Here is a 21,571-nt window from a genome sequence, read left to right as displayed (position 1 = left end):
CTGCGCTGTAGTGCAGCTCCGCCGGCCTGTAATAATCCTACATCCTGTCTCTACACCGCCATCCACAACCTACCTTGAGTGGTACTGCGGGCTCTTGCTGTGGAGCACTCGGCGGCGGCGGCGGCTATGAGTGTTCGGCCTTCTGGGTCACCTTTCATGTTGCTGTGAAAGCAGCGGACCGGATGAGTGCGGCGGCCATGACAGGGCCCCGCCGTCGCGGACTTCAGGGCCGCGCAGCGGGAGAGTCTTTCCGAGGAGGCGTACAGCTGCTGGTGTCCACAGAATCCGCCAGGAATGCTGCCCTGCACTGTGGCCCACAACAGGTGATCGGGGTTCTGCTGAGAAGGCAGCGGGACGGAAAATCGGCACCCGGGACCACGGCCTAGGACACTTCGAGGCTGTGGTGCCCACATACATCGCCTGCGGGAGTTGGCGGATAGGGATAAGGGGCTGCTTGTGAGATCTTCGTGCCCCCCCTCCTTCCTGCGCGAGACCTGTGGTGTACATAGTGGCGTGGCACCTGGCTGAGGGGATCCACGGGCGAACAGCACATGTTTAATCCGGCTGCTGGCTGATACTTGTGCGCCCTTCACTCCGGCCTCTCCACCATCTCAGCGCGCACCGTAGAGGTGCATGATAGATGACGGAGGAGTGAGGAGGGGCTGGCGCCTAGGAGACATGTGAGGCCTGGACGCGTGAATGCGACATTTATTAACTGGGTCTTTGGCACTATCTGCATATAGACCTCTCCTTCCCCTCCCCTGATTAACCAAGTTTCCCGCTAGGGATGAGACAAGCACTGCATTGCTGATTCAGAACCTCTTGGGACGGTGTTCATGAGGGTGCATAACGCTGCAGTTCTGGAGCCAGTTGCTGCCTGTTAGGCCTCTGGAGGGTGAGCATAGTGTGTGTGCAAATCTGTACACACGAACTGCTGGGCTGGTGTGCGACTGCTCTTTTATCTGAAATTGGGCCTCCTCCCCTATCCCTCTTCGTCGTCTTCTGCCGGAGGGTGCCATGATGCCCTCTGAGATGCACTTGAGCTAGGCACTGCTTCATACTGGTTGAGCTCTGTTGCGGCAATGATAATAGGGCCATTTTCAGCATTTTACCTGTCACTTTGAATGGGACGACCCCCGACTAATATTTTGAACTGCTGCTGATTGTGAAACTTGTACCTTGTTTCACGGACTGAGGCCTGGGGCCCTTGGCTGGGTAGGTGGACTTGACGGAATTGGTGCAATTTGTCTACTTACCTGGACGCAGACCCATAGAGTATCGACCTGGGTGTGTGGTACAATCTCTGATAAAGGCTAACTGCGGTGGGCAAGGCGAACATTGACTTTATCTGCTGCTGGGTCGGGTTGCCTTCAGCAATGGGGAAACCTGAAAAAAAAACAGCTGCATCTTACTTTTGAACAGCGGAAGCCTGGCAGACGGCCGCTCGGTGCAACATCAGATTTGGAGCTGGACGCTACAGCTGAATCATCAACTGTGATGGAAAAAAATTAGCGGCGATCCAGGCCAGTTTTCAATCCATAGACGGTAAGATTGCGGCCCTGAACGGTTGCATGGACCACATATCTGCTAAGTTGGACAAGCAGGCTGCGTGCATAGGAGAGGCCGAACAACGCATCTCGAATCCGGAGGATGGCATCCAACAGGTTATGTCCAAAACACAGGAAATGGAAAAGATTCTGGCTGTCATCCAGGTGAAGAAAGAAGACCTTGAAGTGGGGTCACGTCGCAATAACCTGCGCATCACAGGCCTGCCAGAGTCAACCAATGTAGGCAGGCTGGAGACATACATCGAAAACATGCTTTGTAACATCTGTGGGGCTGAACAGCTGTCCCAACTTCTCATCGTGGAGCGAGCGCATTGGTCTTTGACTGTTCGCCCCCCCCCAGGGGCCCCGCCCAGGCCAATAATTGCGCAGCTGCTTAATTCAAGTCAAGTCAAGTCAAGGTATGCTTCATTCGAATATTATTCATAAAAGCAAAAAACATTTTACAATAAGAAATTCATACATGGTTAAAAAAGAATTAAATTGAGATCAATATATACAAAGCATACACATCTTATACATGACCATATAACATGTTTTTCTTAGGCAGTGAAGAGTTAAAAGATAGTATTTTTTTTTTTTTTTAAACATAAAACATGAGAGAATAATCAAAGGACTAGCAGTCTCTCCTAAATCATTAGAGTAGTCAAGTGACTAGCAATCTCCGTCTGATTGGTCCACGCCCAGCCTAGATATTTTGCAGTGGCTACTGTGATCCATGGCAAAGTATTAGTACGTATTATACGCAGGGCCACTGTGCCACTAGTTGTTCCTAGATTTTTACACATCGGGGACAACCAGTAACGCCTTGGGGCCACGTAAGACTTGCAGACAAATAAAAAGTGTCCAATAGTCTCCTTGTCTGCACCACAAACAGGACATCCATCACACGAACCCCCTGCCCACTTAGATGTCAAAGATTTGAGGGGAAGAGCGCCTACTCTCAGTTGGAAAAGGAGCTTTCTTTCCAGGGGCCTTGTTATGATATCCCAATATGGTTCCAGACAAGGATACATCTTAACCTCCATAAAGTCTGCAGTCATGGAACCAGCACACAAGCTGCTCCAGTTCCGTTTAGCAGCCGACTCCCAATATATGTTCTTTAAGGTGCTTTTAGATGGAAAGCTGGCTCCCGCCGGGTCATCCCAAAGTGTGCGCAAACCAAGTTTACACAAAGATGTCCTAAGTGCCTTTAACCATTCTATTTTATGGAAAACATCTGACCTTATAATATCTAAAAAACCATCTACATAGTGAGAAAGGGCAGGAGTTGTCCATATCCTGCGCCAATACAAAATAGGGCGCAGTTGTACCAAGTCTGAGATTGCTTTTCTGCCCAAGTCATATTTAAGAGGCAGCAATGGGGTGCTTTTAGGTAGGCCTGTTATTGCCCTTAAAAATTTATTTTCTGAGATTTGGAGAGCAGCAACCTTCTCAAAGCCCCAGAGCTCAGCACCATATAAGCGGAGCCTATCGCTTTAGCTTCGTACACCTGTAAAACCGGTTTTATAGGTTTGGTCAATGATTTTCTATGCTCTGAGGAAATAGCACCTGCCAATTGCCTATGCCTTAGTGTAGCTATATCAGTGTGATGCCGCCAATTTTGCGCACTGGAGATATGCATGCCCAAGTACGTAAAGGTGTTCACTACTTCTAGCGGGCGATCGTTCAAAATAATTTTTGATTTAAAGCTACAGTGAGGATTAAATATCATTAACTTTGTTTTGGCAGTGTTAATTTCTAATCCATACTCCCTACAGAATTGGTCAAAGATAGATAAGGCACGCTGTAGTCCACTCGGAGTTTTAGATAGGATGAGAGTGTCATCAGCAAACATTAAAATAGGAATTTTAATCCCAGCTAAAAAAGGAGCGTCCACGTGAGCAGAGGTCATGCGGGCTACAACATCATTAATATATAGGGTGAAAAGAACAGGAGCCATCGAGCATCCCTGCCCCACTCCCCTTTCAACAGGAAAGTCCGTGGTTACCGAACCGAGTCCTCCCCACTGGATTCTGGCATAGTTAGATTCATGCAATCTCATAATCAAAGACAGTAAATCGCTAGGAAGCCCCTGCTTGTTTAGAACCATCCAGAGCTTGGAACGGGGAACGAGGTCGAAAGCGTCCCGTAGGTCGACAAAGGCAGCATACAAGCTGCCCTTGCCCAGCGTCACCGTCTTCCATTGTATTAGGGTAAAGCGGAATGCCTGGTCCGCCGTACTTGTGGACCGTCGGAAGCCAGCCTGGAATGGTGAGAGAGCATTGGTCTCATCCGCCCATTCCAGGAGCCTATTGACGATCACACGTCCCACGACCTTCTGGATGGTATCAATAAGGCTTATTGGCCTATAGTTGCCTGGCAGGGATCGATCGCCTTTCTTGAAAATAGGAATAATGACTGCACCCTGCCAGGATTTTGGGACCGTAGCACCCAAGGCAATAGCGTTAATGAGGAGAAAAATATACTGGCACCAACGGTCCTTATCATTTACAAATAAATCTGCTGGGACACCGTCGAGACCAGGCGCACGGCCGCGGGCAACCGTGTTCAGGGCCGACATGATTTCAGCTATGTCGAAGAGGTTCACTTTGGGAAGGTCTAACCTAAGCTCCTGAGCCGTGCTATCATTATTATTGTTTGGGGCGGCAAACTGATTTTTAAAATTTTTTATCCATTCCTCTTCAGGCACATTGTTATTTGGGGACCCTGGAGGACCCGTTTTACCCCATCTAACAATATGCCAAAATAACCGGGAGTCCCTACTGTCACTGGCTGCCTTTAGCTCAGACCAGTGATGTTCATCCCAATCTTTTTTAGCCTTAGATATACTTATTTTATAATTCTTTCTAGCGGCTTGAATTAGAATAGATTGCCCCCCCTTGATAGCTTTGCCCAGGGTTAATCGTGATTTTCTGCATTGTTCGTTATACCAATTGGCTGGCTTAGGAACTCTATTATCTTTATTTTTTACAGGTTTGAAGAAATACTCCTTAATTTTACAGAAGAGAGAATTGTGTAAACCTTCAACCTCACCTAAGCCAGTCCCAAGTGAATTAAGGAGTTTCATATCCGATATTGCAGTGTCCACCCGAGAATTAATCTCGGCAACGGCCTGGTGGTTAATAGCTACCTTTTCCCACCTTAATCTCCGCATGTCATTTGTGGGGACGACCGGGGGGGGAGCAGTCACAGAGAGGCAAGACGATGAAGTGGTATAAAGCCACCATTTGTGAGTAGCACACAAAGGATTGTGATCACTCTCTATCCTCTTCACAACCTCCATATCACAGATCAAAGGCCATAGTTTTAGACTACAGATCACAGTCAATTCTAGAGTTATACCGGCCATTGTCAAATGTGCTTGACCCATTTCTGTCGCCAATAGTCCTGCCATTTAGAGCTCTAAGGCCCTTTTCATAGCATAAAGTGTTTAGGGCTATAATATCTACCGTCCATCGCAGAACTGGTGGAAGCTCTAATTTAGGAACACCCCATTGCCGATCCTCTTCATCGTCAAATAAGTAATCGTTATTCAATAGGGGTTCGAATGTTCTATTAAGGTCACCCGCAATAATGATATTGTTGTTTGGAGAGATAGTATTTATTAAACTGCTTAAAGCACCTAAGATATCAGACCTTCTCCCCTTGTTACTCCGGACATAAACATTGTAAATGTCCAGTATGCCTGATTTATCTGTTGCCAGTCTGATCAGTTGTATATCTTGGTTCTTAGTATCAATAATTTTAATAACCAGCTTAAGACACTGGCGAACCCATATTGCTTAATTATCGGGACACAGTTCTGCATGTGACTTGTCAAAAAGGCACGGTTAAATATGAGGAAAATACATTGTTATTCTATCCGGACTTTACAGCCACCGTCCAGGCGGCCAGGAAAGAATACCAGGCGGTAAAAGATTCTAATTGCTGAACATGTTCCCTATGCCAAGCTGTACCCAGCGCGGCTGCGCATTGGCACAGATGACAAAGCAAGAATTTTCACAAATCCGAAGCAGGCATTGGACTTTGCAAAAGCTCTTAGCCGCCAGAAAAAGACTACACCTGCCGACTCAGATGAAGATGGTTAAAATGTGAAGGTGGTGAATAGCTATCTCTTTGTATTCTGATCTGATGATTGATATTGTAATTTAGTACACTGATTGCCAAGATATATGTGACAGATGTAGACGGCCCATATTGGCACCATGTTTGTTAGGTTGTTCTGCAGTTTTTCAATGCTTCTGATGTTCCTTTGTATTAACATGAGTACACTCTAGACTATTGTAGCTGTTTACTGCTGGTGGATTGAGGGAGCACATAAAATGGTGGTCGCCACCTCCCTTCGCACCTATGGAGCTTAAGCGTCACAGCGTCCCCCCAATGGGTAATCCCCAAGTTGCAATTTTGCAGGCTTCATATTTGTTACTGAAGTTGGGCTAAAGAAACAAAAGAAGAAACAAAAAAGGAACAAAAAAGGCAGGGGGAGGTAGGGAAAGTGCATCTACCTAATTGAATGTTTTAAACTGGCTGGGAAACCCATTAACGGGTTGGGAATGCGGAACATCAACTGACCATAAAGGTTAACATAGTACTCACGTTTGATTAGTACGCAATGTGTCCAAGAACCTGCCCACTGTTGCCGGAACCGGGAGGTATGGTGTAGTGAAAAAGTCCTGTTTAAATACCTGCTGCTCCTCCTTGTTAACTTCCGATTGCTACCAGCTGGACCGCTCGTGTGAGTGAGGACAACCATTGTGCTGTTCTCTCTACTGCGGGCACCATCTTGAAGTGGGTGCCCTAACTTGAGCAGCTAGTCAGTTTCTACATCTGAAGGCTATGGAAACAACCCCGACAAGGTAAAGGGTTTGGAGGTTGTGGAATTAATAAAGCACTCAACCGCCCGGGCTTCTGCCTTATTTTAAATAAAAAGTATATACATGGTGAGCGGACGTGAAGCTACTAAAGATATATATTGTTCTGCCCCGCACTGTGTGAAATGTAGATAGGAGAGTAACCTAATAGGTTATGTGTCGAGTTTAGAAGGGTAATCTTGGTTGGCAACCATCATGAGATTGGCGCATCCTCCGTTCATGGTAATGAAAAGAAAAGGACGTTGGGGGCCGTTTTGTAATCTTTGGAAAGCTTGGGGGCCATTTTGGAGTGGAGTAAAGGTCACAATAAGGCTTCATTATCCTCTCCTGCAAAGTATCCTCAATATGTCATATTACATAATTGTGTATCTTAGTGTACTGGGTCTAATGAAGGGCAATAGGTGACAGTGATGCAGTGACAAGATGCTATTCCAAGGTAGTTTTTTAAGTGCGAAAAGCGCTCCAAGAAATGTCCTCATTCAGTCCTTGTCTGTTAGAAGACAGACGATGCACCCATCTTTGTTCTTTGTAAAACAAAGCTTCTTTGCTGATTTCAGTGAATGTTACAAGAATTACCCAACGAAAAGAGTCTGGTGAATGTTGGGTGTTGGATAAGTGTGTGCACATTTTGGTATCCACTTTATGACACTGGAAATTACTGCGATGTTCCGTGATTCTCACTTTGACCGAACGTGTAGTCATCCCTATGTATCTGAGATTGCAGGGACACGTAATCCTATAAATGCAATTTGTCGTATTATAATTCATGTGTTTACGCAATTCCCATGTGAACGTTGCATTGAAGATTATATTTTTAGTCACAGTTATGAGGGCGCAGACTGAACAGGTGCTGCCCGTATAGTGACCCTGAACTGGCGGAAGGTCCCACAACAGTCTTTGTGTGTTAACCATTCGTGTCTGAGGCCTGGTATGGATCAGTATGTCTTTCAGATTCTTTGATCGTTTGAAGGCAAAGCGTGGTTGTGCAAGGGTCATGCTCCCAGTATTTAAAATGCCCCAATGTTTCCTGATTACATATTTTATCCTATTGGAGGCTGGGGTATATGTTGTTACACATGTCAACATCTCGGTTTCTGCTTTTTATCTAGGTTCTAATAGAGCCTCCCTGTTGTTGTTTCTTGCGCGTTTTTTTGAAAGGGCAATACTGCGTGCGGGATATTCACGTTGCGCAAGACTTTTTGCCAATGTTTCTGCTTTTGTTTTATAGTCCTCCAGTTGGCTACAATTTCTGTGGAGTCTCAGAAACGGTCCCACAGGGAGATTCTCTTTAAAGGCACGTGGACGGCAACTACTGAACAGTAGAAAGCTGTTGCGATCTGTTGGCTTCCTATATATTGTTGTGTTCAAGGTACCATTATCTAGCCTTATCAAGAGATCAAGGAACGGAATTTGGTTGACTGAAATGGAGCTTGTGAATTTTAGGTATGGATTCAAAGTATTAATCCACATGCAGAAATCGTTACATGTATCCACATTGCCTTGCTAGAAGATGATTATATCTTCTATAAACCTCTTCCAGAGGCATAGATTTTCATGGTATGGGTTGGAGTCGTTTAAAATGAATTCCCCTTCAAAAGAGGCCATGTACAAACAAGCTCCACTAGGGGCCATGGTGCTTCCCATGGAAGTTCCGTGGGTCTGATGGTATAATTGACCTTTGAATTCAAATACATTTTCGGTCAGAACCAGTGTTGCTAGTTCCAAAACAAAACTGCTGGGTGTGGATGAGTCCCAGGCAGTTTTGGCGAGGGCTTCCTCAATCGCACCTAGAGTGGCTCTCTGTGGGATGGGAGTGTAGAGGGCTTCTACATCTAGGGTAACCAATAGACTGATGTTACTGGCGTTGGGAAAATTTGCTAGTAGACGTAGCACGTCTGCGGTGTCCTGTAGATATGTGGGTGTCTGTTTTACCAATGGCTGTAAGAAGTGATCGCAAACTTGGACAGGGGTTCAAATATCGAGTCTATCCCGGATACTATGGGACGACCCGGGACGGTTTGAACGCCCTTATGGATTTTTGGCAGTGTATAGAAATATGGAGTTTTAGGATCCTTTTTAACCAAAAATTCAGCCTCCTTTTTGCTTAGCCACCCTTGGCTTTCTGCCGAGAAGACCATTGATGTTATGGTTTGGTGTAATTGTGTCTCGGGACTACTAGCGATAGGTGTGTAGTACTGTTGATTCTCTAATTGCCATTGGCATTCAATGTCATAGTCACTGGTAGCCATTATCACAGTGGCTCCCCCTTTATCTGCCTTTTTGATGGTTATGGAGGTGTCATTGGCCAGAGAGTTAACAGACGTCAACTCGTCATTAGAGATGTTTTTGAAGTGTTTCTTGGTTACCCCGCTTCCATGCTCTTTAAGCACGGCCTGTTAGAAGGTTAAGACTTTGTTGGGTACCATCCCATTGTTGGGCGTGAATCTCGAGGCATTATGTAAGCCCGAATCAGTCTGTTGTAGTGTCGGAGTCTCATTAAAGAAGGCTTTAAGGCGTACCTTCCAAAAGCATTTTTGTAATTCACACTGTTCCTGAAACCTGTCTGTCCTGGGAGTTGGAACATACCCAAGTCCCCCTTTCTAGGACTCTTGTCTCTATATCTGTCAGAGTCCTTTGGGAGAGATTGACAATCAGGGGGTCTCCTTTTGGTGTGGCTCTGGGTTTCCACCACATTCTGGTTGGATTCCTGCCATTGGACTCTTCTGTTGTTGTTGCTGATTCCCTCTTCTTCTTCCGTGCCCTCTGCCCCAACCTCTTTCTAGAAAAGGCTGGTTGTTGACAGTAGGGTAAAACTGTGGGGGTCCTTGAGGGTATATGGGGTATGGCCAGAATCCAGGGCTCTGATAATGGGGTACTTGGAATCCTGCAAAGCCTTGTAAGCCTCCCCTTCTACACTGGTTAAAGCCCCACTCTTCTGTACTTGAGTCGCTGTTAGTACATGATCCTCTTCTAGTCGAGCTGGAGCTTGCATCAGAGGTGTTGGGGGGGACATAATCGGTTTTTAGATAAGGATAAACCTTCTCCTTATCGAACTTACGAATATCTTTTTGTAGCATAGTTACTTTCTGCTTCATTAGGTATTCTTTGTGTTCTGCTATTTCATTGTTTAGCTCAGTTAGTTTGAGCTTGACGGCAGCGGTAGTAGACATGCTGCTCTTAATGGCCGCTTCTGCTGCCTGAATTCTCGCCAATAGCGCATCTGCTATTCTTTTTGCTGTGTTGATTATCAAGATCAAAAGTTCCCTAATACACTTCCACGATACCAGGGACCATTCTTTCTTGAATGTCCCATCTTCCAGGAATAGACGGGGAAAATTACGTACAATCAGGCCATTAGGTGCTATATTGGCCCTCAGATATTCCGTCATTAATGCGCCATGTAAGGTTATCTTTACCTATTCGCGTTTCAAAGAGGACAGGGATTGCCAGTCCTCAGACTGGCTCCCTGTGGCAGTTCTACTCTTTGTTCCTAAAATAGAGGGGGCTCGTACAATTTCTGCAGCTTGATCATCTCCGAAGCTAAGTCCTTGTTCCTCCATGATGCTGAGGATATAGGTGTGCTTCAAGAGGTGCAAAAGATAATGAGAGTGGCAAACATCCAACTAGACTTGTTTTGCCAACAGAAAGTGTAGGGGAAAAAAAGATAGTATTTACCCACCAAAACACCTAATTGAGTCCCACGGAAGGCCCGTGCTCATCAATATTCACAAATAGAGGGACAAAGGGCTTTTATACATGAGGTCCAGCACAGTTGCCCAAATGCAAAATGAAAATTAAAGTTGTGTTGTACCTGAATGATCTAGAATTCAGCAATATACAAAGGACAGTAGGCTACAGAGTCAAAGAGATGGGAATCCATTTCTTTGGAATGTAATGCCCTCACACACCCAGTTGGGTGTCATGCTTCATCATCGGGCTGCTCCTCATCTGGCCGGTGCTGCAATGCCTGTTGGGCTCCCGATGAGGGGCACTTTGGAGATCTTTTTCCAAATAGTCGTTTGGTGCCGTGGGGGTGAGAGATTTAGTGAGTGTAGATGAAGAAGTGGTGTGTGATGTTTATGTGAGTTAAAACAGGGTTGAGAGTACCAGCAAAAATAACTAATTGTGGGGTCTCCTACCCTGATTAAAATAAAGAGGAAAGGTGCAATGCTAAGTTGCTGGTGCTCCCAACCCTGTTTTAACTCACATAAACATCACACACCACTTATTCATCTACACTCACTAAATCTCTCACCCCCACGGCACCAAACGACTATGTGGAAAAAGATCTCCGCCAAAGTGCCCCTCATCGGGAGCCGTTCAGGCATTGCAGCGCCGGCCAGACATGGAGCAGCCCGATGATGAAGCACGACACCCAACTGGGTGTGTGAGGGCATTACATTCCAAAGAAATGGATTCCCATCTCTTTGACTCTGTAGCCTACTGTCCTTTGTATATTCCTGAATTCTAGATCCTTCAGTTACAGCACATCTTTAATTTTCAACTTTCTATCAATGACGACTTGTTTAACATGGAATGTCCGAGGGCTCAATTCCCCCAAGAAAATTCAGCAAGTTTTTGCCTATTTAGACAGACATGGGATCCAGATCGCTCTCCTTCAGGAGACGCATCTAACCAAATAAACCAAGGCTAAGATTGCTGTTAAATGGGCTGGATATAAACTTGCCTCGTCTTATTCCTCTGATGCTCGAGGTGTCCTTATCCTGTTAAAGCGTGATCTGTCCTTTACACCTATACACGGATATGGAGGGGCGGTACACTCTTGTACATGGTCAAATAGGGACCACATAACTAACGATTGTTAATGTATACGGCCCGATCCCAGATGAACCGGAGGTGTTTATGCGCATCATTAATGTACTGCGGGATTGGCCTGCTGCTGTGGTATTATTGGGGGGAGATTTTAACACACATTTGGATCCACAGCGAGACAAATCTAGCCATCAGGGTAGCCACACCCCTAAAGCAGCTAAATGCATAAGAGATGCTATGTCTGAGCTGGGTTTACTAGATTATTATTATTATGATTATTCTTATTCTTATAGATTATTGTTATTATTATTATTATTAGAAATTGTGACACTAGAGAGGGTACACATGCCACACCGACACATAGCAGTTGGTCCCCGATTGGACTATTGGTTACTAAGTGAGGGGGCAAATGATTGGGTTACGGCAAAAGCATCTCTCCCCCGCACATTATCTGATCATAATCCAGTCAAACTTAATATCACTATACCCACCAACACGCATCGTCCATTTACCTGGAGGTTCCGATCAGAGGCACTATTGGACCCTGTCTATGCTGACACCATTAGGGACGGGATTGTACATTTTATTTTTAGCAAAATATGGGCACGGTAGACAGTGCCTCCATCTTGTGGGAAGCCTTTAAGGTTACTATCTGAGGCACATGCATTAGTACAACAGTGGGCATTCTTAAAGACATTAGGAGGCAGCTAGCAAAAATAGAGAAGACTCTGACACAACTAGAAAAAGACTATACGGCTGACCCTTGTATTACTACACTATTGCTTATCCACGAATCGATTTGAGAATACGATAAGATGGCGAAGACGGAAACCCGGTACATTTCTAAAAGACATGTTGCCCGGGCCTTTGGGGTAGGGGGGTCGGCCTAGTTGTAACTTGGCGACTAATCTTAAATTTAGAGCTGATCATCATCACATCACTAAAATTGTCGATGATCAAGACAGGGAACACTTCACGCCGCAAGCTATAGTTGAGCATTTTCGCGATTATTATGCCACAATGTATACATCCAGGGGTTGCGGGGATTCCCATGATCTCGCTGAGTATTTATTGGATGTCGCATGTGCATGGTTGTCAGATGGTCACCGTGAATGCTTGAGTCAACCGAATCTGATATCAAAGTGGCAATACGGTCGCTGGCAAATAAAAAAGCTCCAGGACTGGATGGCCTAACGGCAGAGTTCTATAAGGCATATACTGACCTCATGGCCCCTCATTAGCTTGAAGTTTACGCCGAGGCACATGAAACTGCCCGTCTCCCTCCCTCGCTTAGATAAGCCTTGATCATTACACTACTAAAGAAAGACAAGCCGCCCTTGGCGTGGGAGTCCTACCAGCCTCTATCCTGAATTAATTTGGATGCTAAAATACTGGCCAAGATTCTTGCTGACCGGTTACAACCCCTGATGCCGTCTTGTCTTACTGGACCATTCCGGGTTTATACCGGAGCGATCCACATCACTTAACCTCCGCACCATCTTTGCTATGTTGCATGTACTTGATCCCACCCTTCCAGCGATTGATGTACTACTAGACGCGGCGAAGGCCTTCGATTCTATCGAATGGGGCTACATGTTTCACATACTGCGACATATGGGATTCCTTGAGATTTTTCTAGGCTGGGTAAGGCTTTTGTATTCTGATCCCTTGGCACGAGTACGGATGGGAGGGTTGACCTCGGAGCCCCTGCGTATAGAGAGGTACATGTCTGGGTTGCCCTTTGTCCCCGCTGCTTTTCTCGCTCATGCTGGAGCCACTGGCATGCATTGTTCGTCAGCGTCACAGGGAGACAGCTCTGAACTTTATGCATCGCCCGGTGGGTATATCCATGTATGACGATGGCATGGTGTTGTTCATCAAAAGGCCCCAGCTGTATCTCGCTCCTGTATTGCGTGAATACATACGATTTGGTGTATTCTCGGGCCTAACTATCAACTGGAATAAATCAGTCATGATACCACTGACTGAGAGAACAACTTCACCAGATATTGAATACCCACTACTATGGTCTCCGGACCCCGTTAAATATTTAGGTATTTGGGTACACCACGATCCTGAGGTCGTGATTCTCGAAAATTACAGAAAAGCATGTGTGGCCTTGGAACATCAAGTGGAAAGGTAGAAGAATTTACCGCTGTCCTTGGTGGACCACATAGCGGTAATAAAAATGATAATTCTGCCGCATTTTCAGGGGCGTAACAAACACCCCCGCAGCCCCCGCGGTGCGGGGGGGCCCCCAGTCCTCAGTAGGTGAAGGGGGCCCCCTCAGCTCTTCAGTAAAGAGCTGTGAGTAAAAGGCTTGCTCTAGAAAGCAGGTGCAGTCTGCAGCCTGCTCTGAGCTCCTCGCGCTGACCCAGGGCAGGACTGAACTGAAGAGAAACAAAGTAACAAGTTACATTGTTTCTCTTCAGTCAGAGCCCGGACGGAAAAAGGATGGGGGCCCTGTACTCTTCAGAAACATGCTTTCAGGGAGAGAGGTTAGACATGTAAAGAGCAGGACAAATAACATTCTGCAGCTTTGTCGGTAAGTCTAGCAGTTTTAATTGTGAGTTTTAATTGTGTGCTCCTTCAAAAAACATGCTATGTTGTGGGTTGATAACAAAAGCCTAATATGTTTTAAAATGCAGCATTTACATTTCTACAGATAGTTAGGTTATCTGGGACTTTAATTAGTCCCAGCTGTAAATATCCTCCTGTCGCTGACCCTTTTCTCTGTCTTACAACACTAACAAGTGCAAGATATGTTACCTCCTGCCCCCAATTTTACCATTCCCCGTCCCACCCTTCGTGTTAGTTGGCACTAGCTTGGTTTTATTTTACCTTTGCCAATGCTTGGTTACTTGCTTCACAAGCATTGGCTGCCGCTGCATGGCTCCCACGTGCCGGCCTCACACTTCGGAGCTAAGGAGACCCGTCCCCTGTTGCTGTAGACGCCTCAGTGCTGTTGCTCCACACTGGTATAGGCTGCCAGCTCCTCACTCTGCCCCTAAACCTCTAACTCATCAGCTCACAGCCTCACATCTACCGGGGCACATGAGCTGAGCTACCGGGAGCCGTTTGTGGTATTGCTTGCTGTGCTGGAAGGAGAGAGGGCTCCTTCCTGTCCACCTCTAAAGAGGTGCCGGTGACTACAGAGAAAGGGGGCAGGGATTGACAACCCTTGTTGCATGTGACAATAAATGACCTAGTATTACATTCTCTCTATAATGGTGAGTTCAAGTCAGAACATGCCAAATGTGGCCCTCGGGCTAAACGCACTGCTACTGGGCGCCAGAGACACACAAAAATCACTATTCGGCTCCCGGGAATCGGCTAAGCTTTATCCAAACTATTCTGAAGTGCTGCTCACGTGGTATTAAGAAGTCATTTTTTGCACTTTTTCGTCGAACAGCACGTTACAGAGACCGGTCTGTGTGCAACCCATTAATAAAACAAATTGTACCTCTGCCAGTGGCATAGCGATAACTTTTGTTTAAATAGTGCCAAGAAACACGCTTATGCTGTTCGTGAGCGCTATAAAACACATAAATTGTACCTATTTCAGCTGCACACAAGTTACCAACTGAAGCGTGTTACAATAGTGCTTAATGGAAGGTCCTCGCTCTTCATCTGATGTGTGCATAAAATGAAAAGCATGTCACGCTTTGTTAGCACTGGAGTCCTAGGAGAATATGGAAGGATTTGCTGTCTTCGTCTTTCTTTTCTCATCTTGGTCTCTTTCAATCTTACTTTCATTAATCTTGCACTTAATTTACTAGCATCAACTTTTCCTACTTATGCCTACTGCTGATTTTTGTTTCTACTCATAGGTTTCATACTTCCTCTTACTGTGCTACGTAACCTCTTAATTTTACCTTTCTCTTACACCTCATATTTGTTTCCATTCTTACGTTTTATTATTCCAACATATTCTTGCTTCCACTTACAACTTATTATGCCTATTTCCTCCTGCTCTTACTCATTTCTCCTCTTACTCCTATTACGTCTTCTAACTGCTATTCTTACTTTTGCTACCGTATTTGCCAATGCCCTTATTACCATTAACTTAGTCCTACCTACTCCTACTTGCACTCTTACTCCTGCATACTCCTACTTGAACCTACCTTCCACTACTTTTACATCTACATACTTCAGCTCTTCTGCTTAGCCCTTCGTATACCTATTCTTACTCATACTTGGGAGAGGAGTTGGCCTAACGGCTAGGGCGGTCGACCTCGAATCTGGGGAACTGGGTTCGAGTCTCAGCAATGACGCTGAAAATCCTGTGATTCTGGGCAAATCACTTAATCTCCCCGTGCCTAACAAATATGACTGTGTCCTCATGTAACGCAACTGGTGCTCATGTAAAGCGCTATGATACCCGATACGGGTCAAGTTTGCACTATATAAAACTCTATAAAATAAATAAAAAAATTAAAAATGAACAGGATCTGCTCGGTCGCATTGGAAGGTAAACAAGCATTTGCAATGCAATTGATCTCGCATTTGTTAGAGCTATTGACATTGTAAAGGACAGTGTATTTTACCTATGTGTTTTCTGCTTGGAGTGGAATGAATGTGTGTGGTGTCAAGTGGACATATGTGGTTTGGATTGGAATTGTGTTGAGTGGATTGGATCTGTGTAGCGAAATAATGTAATTATGTGGATAGTAATTATGTGGTATTGAGTGTACTGGAATTATGTGGAGTGGGATTGTGTGTCATGGAGTGGGATTGTGTGTCATGGAGTGGGATTGTGTGTCTTGGAGTGAGATTATCTGGAATGGTATTTTGCGTTGTGGAGTGGTATGTAGTGGAGTTTACTTATGTGATGTGCTGTTAAATATTATAGCATGATGTGGAATTTTGTGATGTAGATTGGATGTATGTGGTGTGTTATGTAATTCTGTTGTTGGTTTGAATTATGTAGTTTGTTGTTGAATTATGTGGTGTGGAATGGAAATGTGTAGCGTTGAAATGTGTGACGTGGAAGTGTGCGCTGCTGTGTGAAAATTATGTTGAGTGGTATTATGAGTCATGGTGTGAAGTGTAGTTATGTGGAATGTTGCTACGTGGCATAGACTGGATTTATATGGAGTGTATTTATGCAATATGAATGAGAGCATAATTATGTGGAGGTTAATTATGTGGTGCTGAGTGGGATTATATGGAGTAATTATGTGTGATGAATTGTGTGGGGATGAATTGTGGAATTGTGTGACATGTGGAATTGTGTGGCATGCTGTGGTGTATAATTGTGCGGAGTGGAATTATGTAACATGTTGCAGAGTTGTATTTTGTGGAGGGTAATTCTGTGTTTTGGGGTTGAGTGTAAATATGTTGTGTGATGTTTAATTATATAGGTTGAAGTGGAATTATGTGTACTTGAATTGTGTGGAGTGTAATTATGTGGTTTGGAGTGCTATTAAGTTGTGTGGAATGTTATGTGAAGTGGAATTATGTGGTATGGAGTGAAGTAGAAATATATGTTTTTCATGTTTAGGATTGTAATTATGTGGTATGGAATGTAGGGTTAAATTATTTATAGTTGAGTAGTGTGACATGGAATTATGAGATGTTCAAATGTGCTGAGTTTGGTAGAATTAGGTAGCGTGGATTTGAGCAAGCTGTGCACGCTAAGGCTTTTATGTCATGGGATATAAAGTTGACGATTGTCTATTTTTCTTTGTAAAAATAATTTGGGCTGTTTCTTTACCTTCCGGTACATTTCTGAACAATTTGTTAAGCTAAATTGTAATGTTGCTTTGTTTGCGCATGCAGGAAAGAACAAGTGTATGTGGAATGTTGCTACGTGGCATAGACTGGATTTATGTGGAGTGTATTTATGCAATATGGATGAGAGCATAATTATGTGGAGGTTAATTATGTGGTCCTGAGTGGTATTATGTGGAGTAATTATGTGTGATGAATTGTGTGGGGATGAATTGTGGAATTGTGTGACGTGTGGAATTATGTGGCATGGTGTGGTGTATAATTGTGCAGAGTGGAATTATGCAGCATGTTGCTGAGTTGTATTTTGTGAACGGTAATTCTGTGTTTTGGAGTTGAGTGTAAATATGTTGTGTGACGTATAATTATATAGGTTGAAGTGGAATTATGTGTAGTTGAATTGTGTTATGTGGAGTGTAATTATGTGGTTTGGAGTGCTATTAAGTTGTGTGGAATGTTATTATGTGATGTGGAATTATGTGGTATGGAGTGAAGTAGAAATATGTGTTTTTTCATTTTTAGGATTGTAATTATGTGGTATGGAATGTAGGGTTAAATTATTTATAGTTTAATTGTGTGGCATGGAATTATGCGATGTTCAAATGTGCTGTGTGTGGTAGAATTAGGTAGCGTGGATTTGAGTAAGCTGTGCACACTAAGGCTTTTATGTCATGGGGTATAAAGTTGACGATTGTCTATTTTTCTTTGTAAAAATAATTTGGGCTGTTTCTTTACCTTCCGGTACATTTCTGAACAATTTGTTAAGCTAAATTGTAATGTTGCTTTGTGTGCGCATGCAGGGAAGAACGAGTGTATCCAAAAAATCATCCTATGACTCAGTATTAACTTCCACACCTCTAAGCAGTAATCCCAATCCTAGAATGAGTTACCCGTTTGCTTTACAACAACAGTTAGTAAAACAAATAAGTGCTTTGCGAGCCTGTGTAAGTTGCAAAGGTTTTAAAGGGACTTGTTTTTGTGCAAAGTATTGCTTTTCCCAGTTCAAGGAAGGGATAAAAAATACCTCCAGATAATAATAGGGGTGACAGGATGGTGCAATAGCAGAATATTGATTTGTGTGTATCTGGTGAGGACTGCGGGCAGCAAGTGCTTGATACGCTATTTGCATAAGAAAATACTATATATTTTTTTCGTTATCCTCCATTAGTTATTAGTAAGGAAGGGGGAAGAGGAGCGTTCACCGACAGCATTCGGTTAGTCTTAGGGAGACAAAGAATGCTGTGGTCTGTGGTAGATGCCGCCCAGAAGGCATAGGTATATGTATCAGGAGCTGCCAATGAAAGGAAGTGGAAATGCGCTTTAGACGTTGCTGGTTTTGATGGTTACTGTGAGGTTGCAGACTTTGCTGGGCTGACAGTGGGTGGGGAAATGCTACGTTGTCATTGTAGGTGTAATTCATGAAACGCATATTCTCTCTGGTGTTTGTCCTTGGGGTACTTGTTGACTGGTGCTACATATGGGATCTGGTTTGCCTTTGACAGCAGGTATGGTTTAGTGGGGTACATAGTGTAAATTAATGTTGGCGTGAGGAAACAAAAATTGGACCCTTTGTACATTTAATATTATTGTGTGCATCATGCGGAGGATGAGAAGTAGCAGGAACGGCTTTGATGCCGTATAGGCTAGCAGGAAGAAGTGTGTTGAGGTGGTCAGTTGAAGAGATTGTTTAACATTTTTTAAACTTCCATAGTGGCATTGGGGAGGCCAGCAGCTGAAAGGCTCTGTCTTTACTGGTAGGCAGTGGTTAGATGGTGACCGGTCATCAGTCTTTCTGTGGCTGATGGACAGGGGAGCAGTAGGCGGCGGTCACAGGTTTGCAGTGACATCCGAGGGGTGGTTTTAAAGGCGGGCAGCAAAAAAGCATAATTGCGGGTTTCATAGGGGTGAGGGTAGAGTGTAATGGATGCGTTAGTAGCAGGCACGACGGAAGTGATCTGCGTTTGGAGGTGGTTAACTGAGCGGGCTTCGCTTGAAGGTGGGTCATCAAGTAGGAGGATGTGTTTGGTGGGCTGGCTGGAGACAGTGTTACGTAACTTTGCTGGAGGGCGCAGCAGCAGTATTTACTGATGTATGTAAATAGCCCGATGAGAGGGCGGATGTGACCAATAGAGGAACCAGAATCCTTTTTTTATGGCTGGGATGAGCCCCGGCAGTATGGCGGGTCGCTGGCCTGAGAGCTTTTGACTGGCAAGGAGAATGGGAGGCCCCCTCCATGTACTGCAGGGGGGCCCCCTCAAGTTTCGTTACGCCACTGCGCATTTTTTATTTATTTTCTGTAACATTACAATTGTACTCACCAAACGTTTTTTCATGACGCTTCGTTCATCACTGCTGTGACTCATATGGGGAAATAAGCAAGCTAGGGTGAGTTGGGACACACTGAAGCTGGATTATGACAGGGGTGGTTTCTGTGCACCGGACTTTTATATTTATTACCTGTGTGCGCAATCGCAATATACGTATTATTGGTTTAACCCTCATGCCTGCACTCATGTTGCGGTGGAGGATGGTGGCGCAAATCCCATTCCACTCGCAGGCATTATCACGCACTTGCAGAGGAATACTCCCAAATAGGAAATTAACACACTGGATACCACTATAGCTGCCTGGCATGCCATTGGTAAGCTAGCCAACAAATTACCTCTAGATGCTCCAGCATTACCACTGTTGCATCATGCTCCACTGTTGGTGGCTCAAGAGGAAGGCCCACTATGCTCTCTGAGGGAAGCTGGCACAGACCACATGCGTGATCTTTACCCTGAAGGAACTTTTATCACATCAGAAGAGCTTAGCTACATTACCAATCCAACAATGCTATTTCAGTTCACTATGCACAGATTGAAAATAGCCATCAAAGGACACTATATAACGTTCCCTACAGAGCCACCCTCGCTGAAATCCTTAAAGCTGTTATTGGTTATTCCCAAAAAGCATAAGCTAGTAACTAAGTTGTACAGGGCAGCGCGGGAAGAGAAAATTGCAACCCCAGACAAAAGTCTTAAGCGATGGAACGAGGAGATTACTCCTCCGCTGTCCCCCTCTGATTGGGTTCAGGTCTGTAAACTTACTGGTTCTCTCACATCAAATGGCAGTTTCAGAATTATACACTTCAAATATATTCATCAAGTTTACCATACCCCTTATAAATTGCATAAATTGGGTCTTCTAGACTGCAGTGCCTGCAAGCGCTGTGGTCAGTTGGAGGCAGATTTCCTACATTTAGCGTGGGATTGCAGTCTGGTATACACTTATTGAGAGGCTGTAGTACAGCGCATACAGGCTATGGCCGGGGTACTTCTGCAATGTACACAGCATATTTGCTTATTGTGTTATGTGCCTCACCTAAAGGGTATCATCGGCAGGTTTGTTCGAATCGCTCTGCTTATGGCTAAGCGACGTGTGGCGCTGACATGGGAAAGTGTGTTAGCCCCCCGGGCAGACCACGGGATTAAAGATCTAGTATATTGCAAAGAAAACCTTCAAATCTATGCAGAACTTCCATCTATCTCAAAGCCCAAGGACATTTGGGAACCTCTGCGACAACACCTCTGTGCACAGGCACAGGCGCAGTCGATATCTGACGAAGAGTAATGCTGACATGCTTTTTCTTTTTTCTTTCTCTTTGGTAATAGGTGAGTAGAAGTCTGCATAGAGCAATGTATAATACAAAATGTACATGTTCAACTTTACAACAAGATCAGCCAATCACCTGTTTAATATTGTTATTTTTGTTTTTTTGAATGTTCTGTCCTGCGAGGCAGTGATGTCCATTATGACCTTTAAAAATCAATTTCTTTTTTTTCTAAAAGGTTGAGGAATGTTTAAATAGCTCACATTGTTCAAAGTATGCTATTTCACTATACATGTATATTTACAGGCAGATATTTCTGGCTCTCTTTCCAGAACTCAATGCCAAATGTCAAGGTTCATTTATCTCCCTCCCCGCATGAGACACACCCGGGGTCAGGCCAACGGAGAGGAAATTGTTGGAGGAATGAGCCCTCAAATATTTCCTGGCGCTACAGGCCCCCAGACTCCAACCAAACCACCATAGGAGCACCCAAGAGAGGGAGTGCAAAAGCACCGCTCTTCCTGCAGCCTTTACCACGGGCCCGAACACACCCGCCATGTCCTTAAATGAGGGAAAGATTCCTTACGCAAGAGGCACCAGGACTCGGGCCTCGCCAACGGAGGAGTCTCACAAAGAAGCTGCGTAGCTTCTGACACAAGCCGAGAATTTCAACGGCGGTGTCAGAAGCGTAACTGACAAAGTCCAACAAAATAAATGGAAGCGGTGCACAACGCACCCTTACCAGCTTGGAGCATTGTCCTCGCTCCGCATCAGAGGGAAATCATTAATTAGCGGCTGCGTCCGCCGCGGCCGACATGCCTTTGTAGTCAGGTTGGTTTCGTGCTTGCGTGAGTACGCATCTCCTCATTTTCCTCATCGTCAGTTCATGGGATTTGTAGTCCCAAGGGTTCCATTACCCTCGAAGATTGATACAGGGATGAATTACTGCCCGCCTCCTACTTAGCATGGCAATGTTCATTACTTAATGAAAGGGGGTTGTGACAAGCAATGTGTGAATTTGGATCTGCTAATTGGTA

The 21,571-nt window shown here is 44.7% G+C and overlaps 1 long non-coding RNA gene across 1 annotated transcript in view; it reads right to left on the bottom strand.

Annotated features, from left to right (window-relative positions):
• The window catches only part of LOC146811931 (uncharacterized), a 55,191-nt gene extending 33,830 nt beyond the window's left edge, over positions 1 to 21,361 (bottom strand). The window contains exon 1 of the long non-coding RNA XR_014965847.1: positions 21,277 to 21,361. This is a non-coding gene — a long non-coding RNA (uncharacterized LOC146811931). The remainder of the gene's footprint in view (positions 1 to 21,276) is intronic.
• Positions 21,362 to 21,571: the final 210 nt, after the last annotated feature.

The sequence above is a fragment of the Triturus cristatus genome, chromosome 7 (genome assembly GCF_964204655.1).
Source record: "Triturus cristatus chromosome 7, aTriCri1.1, whole genome shotgun sequence".
Lineage (NCBI taxonomy): Eukaryota > Metazoa > Chordata > Amphibia > Caudata > Salamandridae > Triturus > Triturus cristatus.
This window is presented reverse-complemented; position numbering and strand designations above follow the sequence as displayed.